At 37.1% G+C, this 14,193-nt stretch overlaps 1 protein-coding gene across 4 annotated transcripts in view; it reads right to left on the bottom strand.

Annotated features, from left to right (window-relative positions):
* Positions 1 to 14,193, bottom strand: part of VTI1A (vesicle transport through interaction with t-SNAREs 1A) — a 396,202-nt gene that overhangs the window by 312,068 nt on the left and 69,941 nt on the right. The window lies entirely within an intron of this gene.

Genomic DNA, 14,193 nt, shown 5'->3' with positions numbered 1-14,193 from the left:
TCATCCTACTGCTTGTTCCTCAAAGTCAAGCCTGGCTGCACCACTCAAATAGTTCTGTGAAGTTATTACCAGCTACAAAGTTGGTTAGTCTACAGATTTTGTTTCTGGTCACGCTCCTCCAAAATAGGAACATTTGTATATACATTGTTGTCAACACCTGGAATATTGACAACAATAAATCTGAAAGTTCATGGGTCACAAATGCTTAAGGTAGAGTGTTTTATTTGAGAAAATAAAACCTCTGATCTCAGAGGGTGAGTCATAACCTCACCTATGGGTGTAACGTTGATATGTTTCAAGATTAATCTTCAAAGGCTACACCACAAATCGATAATAATCTACCCAAATGGCTCAGAGAGAAGCCGCATCAGTTATGAAGATGTGTTAAGAACTGCTTGCTCACTCATAGGATCTGGTGACTACTATACAGTTACTCTTAAAATTCCAGACTGGAATCAGCCATGTCATAGACAAAGAATTTTTATAATTTTTTTTGCTGGTACTCACCCTTGAACTCATGTTGTATCAGATTCTTTATTGTAGAACATGCTGTGTTATCATGAGATTACAGTGTTCATAATTCAGATATGTACAATGTGTCTTTTAATGCTTTATGGAAATAGCCAATAAAACTGTGATGCTTAGGTAATATAACACAATTTTTTTAGTTTAAATTTTCCATAAAACCATTTGAAGATTACTTCTATACTAGAGTGACTCAAAACTTAAAATGTAATAAATATAAATCTTCATACCTGATTCATAGATAGTTCATTCTTTCTAGATGATTCTCAACCTTCAGTTAAATGAAATTAAATCCTGACTATTCAGGGGCTTTGCTTTATCAGCTCAGTGTCCTTTCTCTTGTATCTTCAATGTCTCACTCTCTAGTAGGTGTTTCCTCTAAGTATATAAGCATTTTAATTGTGTCCCAGTTTTATACATTTTAAAAAGTTATTTCACCCTATACTACTCTTTCCAGCTAATGCCCACCCTCTCTTTATCCTACCCTTCCTAGCCAAGCTTGTTGAGAAGAATATTCTGCACTCACTAACTCCATTTATTCAAGTCCCAGTCACCTCTCAACTTACTACAAACTGGCTTCTTTCCTACCACTCCACAGGACAACTCAGGATCACCAATTACTTACCAGTTGTCAAAACCAATGGCCACTTTTAAAAAATAAATATTTTATTTTAGAATAGTTTTAGGTTTTCAGAAAAGGTATGAAGATAATATAGAGTTCCCACACACCCCACACCCAGTCCCCCCTATTATTAACACCTTCATTAGTATGGTACAACTGCTACATTAACAGACCAATATTGGTGCATTATAATTAACTACAGTCCACAGATAATTCAAGCAGCCCTGGGGCAGAGTGGTTAAAGTGCTTGGCTGCTAACTGAAAAGGCTGGTGGTTCGAATCCACCAGCCACTTCCACAGGAGAAAGTTGTGGCAGTCTGCTTCCGTAAAGATTACAGCCTTGGAACCTCTATGGGACAGTTCTACTCTGTCCTATAAGTTCGCTATGAGTCAGAATCGACTTTACGGCAATGGGTTTGGTTGGTTTTTTTAAATACTTAATTCAGATTTTCTTAGTTTTAACTTAGTGCCCTTTTTCTGGTCCAGGATCCTATCCAGGATACTACATTACATTTTGTAGTCATGTCTTCTTAGGCTTTTCTTAGCTAAAACAGTTTCTCAGACTTTCCTTGTCTTTGATGACCTTGACAGTTTTGGAAAGTACTGTTCAGGTATTTTAAAGAATGTCCCTCAATTGGGATTTATCTGATATTTTTCTCATGATTAGACTGCGGTTATGGGTCTTGAGAAGAAAGACCACAAAGATGAAATGCCATTTTCATCACGTCATATAAGAGTACATACTATCAGCAAAACTTATCACAGTTGGTGTTAACCTTGATCACTTTGTCAAGTTTCTCCACTGTAAAGTTTCTCTGTTTGCCCTTTCATAACGTCCTCTTTGGAAGGAAGTCACTACGCACAGCCCACACTTAAGGAGTGGGGCTATGCTCCCCTCCATCTCCTTGAGGGTGGAGTATCTATATAAATTATTTGGAATTCTGTACTGCTGATTTGTTCATTCTCCCCAATGAATTATTTAGTCAATCATTTATTTATATTACTAAAGACTTATAGATAATCATTTCATACTTTGGTTATAATCCAATACTATTCATTAATTTTGTTGCTGAAATTGTACCAACTTTGGCCCTAATGGCCATTTATTAGTTCTTATATCATTTGACCTCTCTGTAGTATCTGACATTGTTGCCATTTTCTCCTTAGCAGTAAAGGCACCAGCCTCCCCTGGAATTTCTCCTATCCTTCTGGTCTGTCTTTCTCAGTGTCCTTCTTCATAATGTCTCTGTCTGTCCATAAAATGCTGGTATTCCTGTACGTCTCCATCCTTTGTTCTCTCACTCTTCTGAATGATCTCAATTATGCCCACTGTTCTAACTACCACAAAGAGGTTGGCAAAGCCCAGACCCTTAGCACCAGGTAAGACACGTTTTGTGCGTATTCTACTCACAAGTACAAATGACTGCTGGGCAACTTAGATAACCTAAAGGTATCTCACTTAACACAGACAAAATGGGACATTATCTTTCTTCTCTATACTGTTCCTTCTCCTATTTTCCCTATTTTCATGGGCAATGTTACCCTGCACAGTCTCTCCACACAAAAACCTACAAATTATCCCACTCTCTTTCTTACACTACAAATCCAATCAATCACTAAAACTTATTGATTAAAATCTTATTTTCCAGAATATTCACTACCTAGGCCCGTAGCCGGGTATAAGGAGATTACCTTATGCACTAATCCCAATTTTGTCCTATAGCCATTGTTACTATATATTGCATTCCTCTTTTTATATACAAATTATATTTTGGAGAAAACTTCTATAAAAGATTGACTTGTTTTGAGGCAGAGGTGAGCCAGTAAGTACAATGTGTCAGCTCCTCTTCTGAGGGAGAAAAGGAGACTCCTTCAACCCTATCTCTAGCAAAATATCAAAGCCATGAAAGAATCATTGTCTAAAGATATAACTTATTTCACAATAGGGATGTTAAAATAGAAAGAAAATTCATTAGAAGAAAGCCAATATACTACGGGAAAAATGCTAAGCAACAGAACTCCCTCTAACTTTAATATCACATTTCTCACTAATTTCAAATATAGGCGCAACTCATATCAGCTATTTTATTGTTCTCGTAAGTTAGATATTCCCATTTTTTTATTATGAAGAAGCTAAAAGACCACCATTTCAAACGAGATGATGTACATGCATTTCTCCTTTGTTTGTCTGATTTGTGGACCTGAGGAATATGGATTACCTCCGTTATCTGCATGAAGAAGCTCTGCCACAAGCCTGGCATTCAGTTGCTTTTATCTCTGAGACCCCCAAATTGTACCGTTAGGCAACAGAGGGCACTTAGCTAGATTGAACTGTCATACAAATAGATTTTTGTCAGCCATTTAATTTGTATTGGGGAGCATGCCAACAAAAACAAAACCTGGCAATTTAAAGCAACAAACCTATCCTCTACTGACAGGAACAAATTGCTGCATTTCAAATGAATAAGAATTACTATAGATTGCACATCGTCAGTGTGAGAGCTAAAGAAAGAAAATATTCTTGCAACTAATTCAGTCCAGTTCTTCTGGACATAAAGCAAACACATAGTATGTTTAATACTAATAACATTCAAGAAAAAATACTAACAAACAGGAATTAAGTATTATCAGAGGAGAATGAGGCTCCTAATAAAGATCCAAATGAAGGTTCAGCGGGCTACACACTATTCACAATAGCCAAAAGGTAGAAACAGCATAAATGTCCAACAATAGATGAATGCATAAATGTGGTACATACATACAACGCTATATTGCAATACAGTACAATACATGCTACAATATGGATGAACCTTGAAAACACTGTGCTGAGTAAAATAAGTAAATCACAAAGGGGCAAATACTGTATGATTTCACTTATATGAAATATCTAGGGTAGGCAAGTGTATAGAGACCAAAGTTTATTAGTGGTTACCAGGGGTGGGTGGGAGTGAGGGGGAAAGGGGTACTCACTGCTTAGGTGACACTGAGCTTCTGTTAAGGGTGATGGGAAAATTTAGAAATGGATAATGGTAATGGTTGAACAATATGATAAACATAACTAATGTCACTGAATTATAAACGTTTAAAATGTTGAAAATGGTTTGTTACATATAGATCTAGTACAATAAAATAAATGGTTAAAAAATCATATGGAGGAAAAAATAACCATATAGACAGCAAAATGTCAATTGATTAAACAACTATAGAACAAATAAACATACAATGTAATGTGTGTATATGCATAACAGATAATATAAACATATGTAGGAAAGTAAGAAGGATAAACACCAAAATATTAAAAATAGTAATTGCTGAGTTGCAATAGTATGAGTGATTGTTTTCTTCTTGAAACTTCTCTGTAATTTTCAAGTTTCCATGGTGATTGCACACTACTTTTATTATAATAATAATTTTTTTAAGTTATATTTAAAAAAAAAATTAATGGCCTGTAGAGAAGGCTACATGGGCTTTCCATAATGTAGGTAGTGCTTCTGCCCACGACACAGTTTGAGTAGTAAGACCACCACTCTCCCTGAGCTAACCCTGATGCTGGCTCTGTGTCTTCAACAATCACACAGAACAAAAGGGAACTTTGTTTAGACAACTGACCACACTGCAGTTACACCAAATCCATCCATATCTTAGACTATTAGGAAAAATATTCAGAATTGATCTATTCAAAGTTGGTGTTAATCTCAGACATTAAAGGCAGCGATAAATTAAATCAATGAAAATATGGTACTGAAACTTTCAGAACTTGAAAAGAATATCAATTTGCTTGTCAGTATCTAAAACAGTTTAATCTCCTCCCCTATTATTTTTGTTTGAGTTGAATCTCATTCCCTTTCCTATAAGATACATTTTCATTCTGGAAGCTATGTGGCTCATCCTTCAGTGAAATCCAGTCTTGGACTTGTAGAATCGTAAACTGCTGTAAGGGAAATAAGCACATGTGCCACCTCAGCCCTATGACTCCATGTGACACTCAACTCGAAGGAAACAAACTCAAAGGTCAAAATTGCAATTAAACCCTTGTAATTTTACTAAGGAGAAATCTAATTAATTCAATTACTCAAATGCAAATATTTACATTTTGAAAATGAGTTTTCAATTGAAATTATGTAACAAGAATTTAGTACTTTGTAAAATTCTGTAATATGTCATATGGCAAAGCTGAAACATTACATGTAGCAACAGGTGCTTATGTCAAAAGACTTGAGACTTTATTAAGGACAGTTAAAAAAAAACAAAATATGCCATAGGCAGAAAAAAGACCTCTTGAGTGGTAATTAAAATAGATAATAGGACAAAAGCAAGGTGAAATATAATGTCCCTAAGTTACCCCTCTCCTTTTTTTTTTGTTTTGGTTAGCAGAGCTATATGAGAAAAATTATTTTTACTTCAAAGAAATTTAAAAAATTACATCACTCTGAAAATGCAAAAAGATGCATGATATATGCAACTTACTCTCATATCGTTCAGAATATACATATACACGTGATGTAATATGTACATAATATGTATGTATATATATATATATACATATATATTCAAAAAAACAACCCCACTGTCGTCGAGTCTATTCCAACTCATGGCAGCCCTACAGGACAGAGGAGAACTGCCCTAGAGGGTTCCAATGCTGTAAATCTTTATGGAAGCACACTGTCACATCTTTCTCCCATGGAGCAGCTGGTGGGTTCAAATGCCGATTTTTCAGTTAGCAGCAGAGCACTTTAACCACTGTGCCACTGTATATACATACACACAGAGAGAGACAAAGACTGATAGAGAAAACATGGATAAATGAGAAAGCAAGTAGACCAAAATGTTAACAATAGGTAAATCTATGTAACAAGTATATGGATGTTCTTTGTACTATTCTTGAAACTTTTCTGAAAGTTTGAAATTATTACCAAATAAAAGTTTAAAATGATTAAAGAGTGTGAAAAGATTAGTGGCAGAAGGGGATAGAGGTTCCTGGTAGCTAATTTTCAACAAAGAACTAATGTCTAAGATTAGTTTGCTAAATGTTAAATAAATCCTTGATTAAACAAAGGATTAAATAAAAAGAGGTTAAACAAAAATATGAGACCATTACTCCTTTCAAATTCAAACAATTTAAAAACATTACTTTTCACCATATATGATGTATTTCCTTTTTTTTTTTTTTTTCTCGGTATAAATACAGGATTTCATTTGCACAGAGTTTTAAATTAGCAATATAATTTTATTTTGTATTTTAGCTATCAGTATGAATTCCAAATTATCCATGGTCAGAGAAGTTCAAAGCTATCAAGTCAATAGAACAGAATATTTTCTACCATTTAAAACACTTCAGGGATAAAGTGTAATTTTTTTCTCCTTTATTTTATTCTAAATTGTAAGTTTGGAGGACAAAATTCTAAATTGGGCTACTTTTTTTTTTTTTTTTTACAGAACTGTCTAGCGCAACCTAATACAAATCTCACTGGGGTGTTTTAGCACTAACCAAAGATTTTTTTACCATGCTCTTCAGTCATTTTTGAATGCTCTTGAAGAGAACACAACTCTCCGATAGTTAGACATATGGCTCCTAAACTCTGACTTGATTTGGCAACCAAGGTATTGCTGATTTGTCTAACTTTGACTGTGATAGCACTAGACAGGGACTGAATGTAATTCTCTTCTCTGAAAAGAACACAGCCAATTTTGGTGCTCTATAAATATGCAGTAATAATAGAACCTTAGGGCTAGAAGGGACCTTGAGAGGTCCTCTAGTGCACCTTGCTCCCTTACATCATCTTACACCAAGTACATCTTATAAAGACCTCAGGAAGGAAGTCCCTTAACTTTTACAAATGAAATTTACCACAGTCATTGGTTACTGTCAGAAATTCTTTCCTTAAGTTAAACTTGAATCCAAGGTACTACAGTTACATGTACAGTAAAGATCAACAACAGCTGCAGACCATACTTGGCATAATAGCTCTTCACAGACTTGAAGACATTAACAACTCCATAACTTTCCATCCATGGAAAATGATCCCAGGAACTTTCTTCATCAGCCTAATTCTCCAACACTTTAATCATCTGTGAGGAACACTCCAGAATTTTCTATGAATTATCTTTAGGCAAGGTAGCCTCAGTTGGACCCAGAGATGGACATATTTCCAGTCTAACATAAACCAAAGTGCATTCAATCTTACTCCTGCTTTAAAAACTTGAAGACACTCCTTTTTCCTATTCTTTCTTATTTCTGCCTTGAACACATTTTACATTGGGTATGCATATTAATTTTTACTAGAGTCTTGGGGCTTAAACATAATAAGTTTTATTATCAGCGCATGACTTAACAGTATGAATTTATAAACTAACTAGGATTCAAATCTCAGTTTTGCTGTTTATTATCTGTAACTATGCAGAAGAATAAAGAAGACTGGAGAAGAACTGATGCTTTTGAATTACGGTGTTGGTGAAGAATACTGAATATACCATGGACTGCCAGAAGAACGAACAAATGTCTTGGAAGAAGTACAGCCAGAATGCTTCTTAAAAGGGAAGAGGGCGAGACTTTGTCTCATGTACTTTGGACGCGTTATCAGAAGGGACCAGTCGTTGAAGAAGGACATCATGCCTGGTAAAGCAGAGGGTCAGCAAAAGAGAGGAAGACCCTCAATGAGATAGATTAACACAGTGGCTACAACAATGGGCTCAAGCAGAGTAATGATTTTGAGGATGGCGCAGGACCAGGTGGGAAGTGTTTTGTTCTGCTGTACATAGGGTCACTCTGAGTTGGAATTGACTCAACAGCATCTAACCAAAGATGTCTAACCTTTCTGAGTCTTTGTCTATATATCTGCAAAAAAGGAAACAGAAACACATACCTGTTGTAATAATTAAATGGGACTTGAAATATGAATACAACTTCAAAAGTTAACAGGTTCCCTCTGAGTCATCATTTTTCTCTCCCTTTCCCCTCTGGGAGGGGGTGGCTGGTCAAGGCACAAGGAGAACAAATATGCCCTGCAGATCTATTCTTGGTGAAACTAGAAAACAGATATTATCCACAGACCCCCAAAATAGGTGTAGAGGTATCCAAAAACAGATGAGATCACGCTGAAGCCACTTGGCAGAAGGTGGCAAAAAGCATAGAGAATAACAGTATTCAGCAATAGCTGAGGTCAAAAAGCACCAGTCAAAATATACTTCCTCATAGTGAGAGACTCATCCTGAAGCACAAAATCTATAAGCTTTGTTTGAAACAATAGATGTGGGAACAGGTGTAAGCAGGCTGCTGACAGAAGCCCTGCTACACACAATTTGATCAGAGAAGCAGAGGCTGGGCCACATAGAGAATAACAGGACTTCTGCTTCCCAAAGGGCGTAGCACATCACAAGAGACCATGGCTTTGACCTTAACTAACAAAACAAGCTGGTGACGCTACAAAAATCATTGTTTTTAAAACCCATCATAGAGCTGACAACACAAAGATACCTAAATGAAGTATATTCCAGAAAACCATGAGCTTTTCATAAAAAAGAAGAGACCCACAGCTATTCTCATTCCTGGTATCCACAGATGCAGGTTAAGAAGAAACCAATCAAACTTCTAAAGATGGCATCAGGGCTGGCATGACAGGTTAGAATTTCAAGGAGCCTAAGAGTGAGGTATAGGCTGTACCAACCAATGTTTTCCCATGGCTTATCACTGAGTGCTGGGGGAAAGGCAAAAAAGCTGAGAGTTGTCATGCCAAAGTACTCAATACCTCCCCCAATTCTAAGGCTGCTGACCCTCTGAAGGTAGATGCAGGACAGAAGAACTAAGAGAAATCCATGCTAGGCACTCTGAGATCTTGGCTATTGCAGCCGAGGGGTGGGGCAGGAGAGCAGAGGAAAACCTATCCAAGGCATTCCAGAATTTTATCCACCAAAAGTTAGAGTAGGAAGGGGGGTAAGAGGGCTGAGAGGAAATTCTTTGAGGCATTCTGGATCTTCAAAGAGTGTAAGACAACCACCCTTCCAAGGCTAGGTCTATGCAGTGGGAAAAATCTCTGAAGGTACAGAAAGCCAGGGTAGGACTGGAAAGTAAAGACAACTTCCTAGAGACTCAAAAAGTCAGCAGTGGGGCTAGAAAGCCAAAAGGGATCTCCCACCATTTAAAAAGCTGTGGCTCGATACTTCAAATGGAGTAGACAAACCAAAAGATCAAAACAGAAAGTCTAGAAATCAACAAAAATGAATTTAAGAATTTAGTGTATGATAAAGATGCCATCTTAAAATGGTGGCAAAAAGCGGAACTCATCAATAAATAGTGCTGTTACAATTGAGTAACTAACTAGAAAAAAAAAAAAGAAAGAAAATTGGATCCATATCTCACATCATACACTTACAATAAATTCTAAATGGACTGAAGAGGTAAATATAAACAGAAAATCATGCACGAACTAGAAAACAGAAGTATTTTATAATCTTAAGGTGGAAAAGGCCTTTCTAACTATGTCTCTAAATGTAGATGCCATAAGAGAGTGATAATTTTAACCATATAAAAATCAAAATTTTTGAATGGCAAAAATAGAATTTAGTGTTTGCCTAAACAAAATCTAAAGACAAATGATAAATTGCAAAAAAAAAAAAAAAAATTAATTGGCAAATCGTACTTTCAACAAAAACTGATCTAATCGTCAAAATACATAAAGAACTTTTATAAATTAATAAGAAAAAAGACAACATCCTCCTTTTCCCTTCCCACCAAAAAAGTGGTGAAGAATAAAAACAGTTCCTGGAAACATATAAAAAGTCATACCATCTCACTGATAAGAGAAGAGTTAATAAAAACTACAACAATCTACCCCTTTTCTCCTATCAGATTGATCGATATCCAGAAATTTGAAAATTCATTCTGTAATTGAAGTGTTGGAAAAAATCAATACTCCCATGGATTGTTGGGGTAGAAGTACAGTAAACTGGTATATGGAGGACAACTTTGAGAAGATTATCATTATTACAAATTCATATACACACTGAAGAAGTAATTCCCCTTCTTGATATCTCTGTCCACGTGAAAAATGACATAGTTCAAAATTATTCATTGCAGCACCATGTGTAATAGCAAAAGCCCATTCACACAGGATAGGTTAAATAAATTTGGTACATCCATACAATGGAATACTATTAAGCTATAAAAAAAAGAATTAAGAAGTTCTTTATGAATTGATATGGAAAGCTCTCCAAGATCAACTGAAAAGTGAAAAAAGCAAGATGTAAAATAATAAGTTTGATATATGCTGCCTTTTGCATGGTATACCATTCTGTTATTATTTAAAGGTGAGGGAGAAGAAGAATGCATATTTGTACTTGCTTGTATATACATAAAGAAAATCTGGAAAGATACAAAAGAAATTAATAATAGTAGTTACCTGGTGGTTAAGGATTTGGGGGCAAGAGTGGAACTGGGAAGTGGGATGGGGGAAAGAGGGGAAAAGGAGAATTTTCCCTGGACATCTTTATATAATCATCATAACTATAATCATCATCATCATCACCAGCACCACCATTTCCAGCATCTGGTAGGTATAAGGTTTACAAAAAGGCAACAGGGAGCTTTAGGGTGTATTTTCAGAAGCACTTTTCAGTACTTGCCTGTGAATACCTTGCAGAATAGTTTAAATAATGGGGAAATTTTAGGCAGGAGATTAACAAATTCCAAAACAGTGATATCTTTTGGACCATGAAGCAGTTTCCCCAGGGAAAAAGAAGAAATCTCCATGTTTGACTCACAGAATAAAGTGGGTTGAGCAGAATGCTGAACAGTGTGCCACAGGGAGCAATCACACATTGGCCCCTATAAGAAAGAATAAATGATCCAATGAATCTTTTCCATTCCCGATTTCTACAGGTCTATGACATCAGACTTATGTGCATGGGAAAATAAGAAATTGTGACTAAAGGCCCAAGGGATAACAATAGAAATGCACTATTTCACAAGGATAATTACAAACAAAACTTTCAAAACCAAGCAATTAATCGATAAAAGATGATTTCTATCATACACCCCACATGAGTGAAACACTAATGCAATGGCTGTCCTCTTAAAATCTCTCCCAAAGCCAGCATCTGCTACAAGACAACAATTTAGGAAATTTATATAAAGAAAAGGAGCCCCGGTTACACAGTGGTTGATTGCTAACTGAAAAGTCAGCAGTTTGAACCCACCAGCTGCTCCACAGGAGAAAGATGTAGCAGTCTGCTTCCGTAAAGATTACAGCCTTGGAAAAGGTATGGGGCAGTCCTACTCTGTCCTATAGGGTCTCTATGAGTTGGAATTAAGTCTCTATGAGTCGGAATTGACTTGATGGCAATGCATATATAAAGAAAACATTTGCTCAATATCAGAATTTTAATTTCAGATTTCACTAATTACAAAGTCAACACCTTATCAATTAGGAATCTTCTAACGTCTTAGGAATAACAATAAGCATCAAGAAAATTTGTTTGGAGGCGGGACCAAGATAGTGAAGAAGTCGGACTCTTCCTGTGGTCCCTCTTACAACAAACATCTGAAAAAACAAGTGGATCAATTATATATGACAATCTAGGAGCCCTGAACATCAAAGGTAACTTTGAGGAATTGTACTGAGTGGCAGGGGGAGGGAGAGATGGTTCAGAAGCAGCGAGGAGTTGCCAGACATGACCCAGCGGGAGCTGGAGCCCTTTAGGCCAGATTGGCTCTCATGAGCTGTGAGGTAAGCAGGGGCCCTTGGGAGGTGTTTTCCACAGCGGGAGAGATCCAGAGGCAGAGAGTCTACTCACGTCTCCAGAACCAGTGAAAAGTAGCCCTCAATCAGCAAAAGATAAGTACTTGCGTCTGACCTACAGTGCAGATCAAAACACATCCCCTTTGGGAGAAACCTCTCTCCCACTTACCTGCCCCACACCACTCTGTACTGGGTCCTGGGCCAGCTTCAGTGACTGCCAAGTCCTCTGAACCGGAAGTAGAACCCATTGTGCACCCTGAGCCATTCTCCTGGCCTTGGAGAGGGAACAAATGAACAAACAGGGAAAAACTAATTTGCCGGCTCCCCTAAACCAGGGCCTCAGGGTAGGCGCAGCTACTTTGCCTAGGCACAGGCATAAGGGGTCCACGGACTCTGAATGCCTTTCACCCCTGCAAAGACATGTGTGGGCCCATTTCAACAGCATAGGCCCTCATTATCATAGTACAACAGGGTAGATACCTGAAGTCTAACTTCGACTGTATCAGCTATATGGTGAGATGGCAGGTTCGTGACATTTGACACTGCTCTGCCCATTAAGCAGGGTCCTCTCCTACCCACATCAGGGGCCTGAAGACTGGTGGGTCAACCCACACAACCTAACCACCTGAGACAGGGGTCCAAGTTATTACAGGCGACAGCATTTGGTGCTCATAGTCCAGCTGCAAAATCCACTCACCTATGCGCTCTAGGGAACAGTGACATGCTTTCCTCTCAGACACTCAGGGGTAGCCATCAGCCACCTGCCTTGCTCAGTGTGTGACCCCCTACTGCAGCCAGATACCTGTGCCTACACCAATCACCCATGCCTGTTTAGGACTGAAGGTAATAGCCTGTACCACACACTTGGTGACTGATTACCACCTGAGCTGAATTCATATAAGAAAAGTAAACATATTCCTGGGCTCACATACCTAGTAACAGATTTAACCACCTGGTGAGAGGACGTTAGAGCTTCAAAGGCACCAATAATCAAACTAGCTCATGTGAGTAGCCTATTTGGGCATATCAAAACAAGAAGCTAGGACACAGTAAGCAAGCATAAAATAAATAAATATAATAAGTTATTGATGGCTCGGAGACAACAGTCAATATCAAATCAGAAAAACAGGCAGACCATGATGGTTTCAGCAAGCTCCCAAAATAAAGAATTGAGAAATTTTCCAGAGAAAGATAATTTCTTGGAATTATCGGGGGTAGAATAAAAAAGATTAATATACAGACTTCTTCAAGAGATCAGGCAAAACACAGAAAAATCCAAGGAACACAAAGACAGAGCAACAGAGGATCTTAAGAAGGTTATTCAAGAGCATAATAACAAATTTAATAGCCTGCAAGAATCCATAGAGAGACAGCAATCAGAAATCCAGAAGTTTAACAATAAACTTTCAGAATTAGACAACTCAACAGAAAGCCATAAGTGCAGAATTGAAGCAATGGAAGTAAAAATTAGTGAGATTGAAGATAAAGCACTTGACACTAACTTATTTGAGGAAAAATCACATAAAAATTTTTTTTAAAAAATGAAGAACCCCTAAGAATTATGTGGGACTCTATCAAGGGGAATAACCTATAAGTTATTGGAGTAGTATAACAGGGGGAGCTAACAGAAAATACAGAGTGAATTGTTGAAGATTTGTTGGCAGGAAACTTCCCTGATATCATGAAAGATGAGAAGGTATCTCTCCAAGATGCTCATCGAACACCACATAAGGTAGATCCCAAAAGAAAATCACCAAGACATATTATAATGAAACTTGCCAAAACCAAAGATAAAGAGCGAATTTTAGGAGTGGCTAGGGATAAACGAAAAGTCATCTACAAAGGAAAGTCAATAAGACTAAGCTTGGACTACTCAGCAGAAACCGTGCAGGCAAGAAGGCAAGCGGATGACATATATAAAGCCTTGAAGGAAAAAAACTGCCAACCAAGAATTATGCATCCAGCAAAACTGACTCTCAAATACGATGGTGAAATTAGGACATTTCCAGATAAAAAGAAGTTTAGGGAATTTTCAAAAATCAAACAAAAATTACAAGAAATACGGAAGGGAGTCCTCCGGTTAGAAAATCAATAACATCAGAAAACAACCCAAACCTAGAAATCAGGACAGAGCAACCAGATATCAACCCAGATAGGGAAGTCACAAAAATAAATCAAAGCTAAAACACTGAAAATGGAGAAACAGAGATGTCAATAAGTAAAAGACGAAAACATTAAAACAAAAAAGAGGGACTTCAAAATGCAGACATAGATTTTTTCTTGGAGAGGAAGTCAAGGCAATACAAAAAAAAA

This window comes from Trichechus manatus, unplaced genomic scaffold (assembly GCF_000243295.1).
Source record: "Trichechus manatus latirostris isolate Lorelei unplaced genomic scaffold, TriManLat1.0 scaffold00031, whole genome shotgun sequence".
NCBI lineage: Eukaryota > Metazoa > Chordata > Mammalia > Sirenia > Trichechidae > Trichechus > Trichechus manatus.
The sequence above is the reverse complement of the archived record's forward strand: the minus strand, read 5'-3'. Positions and strand labels throughout refer to the sequence as shown.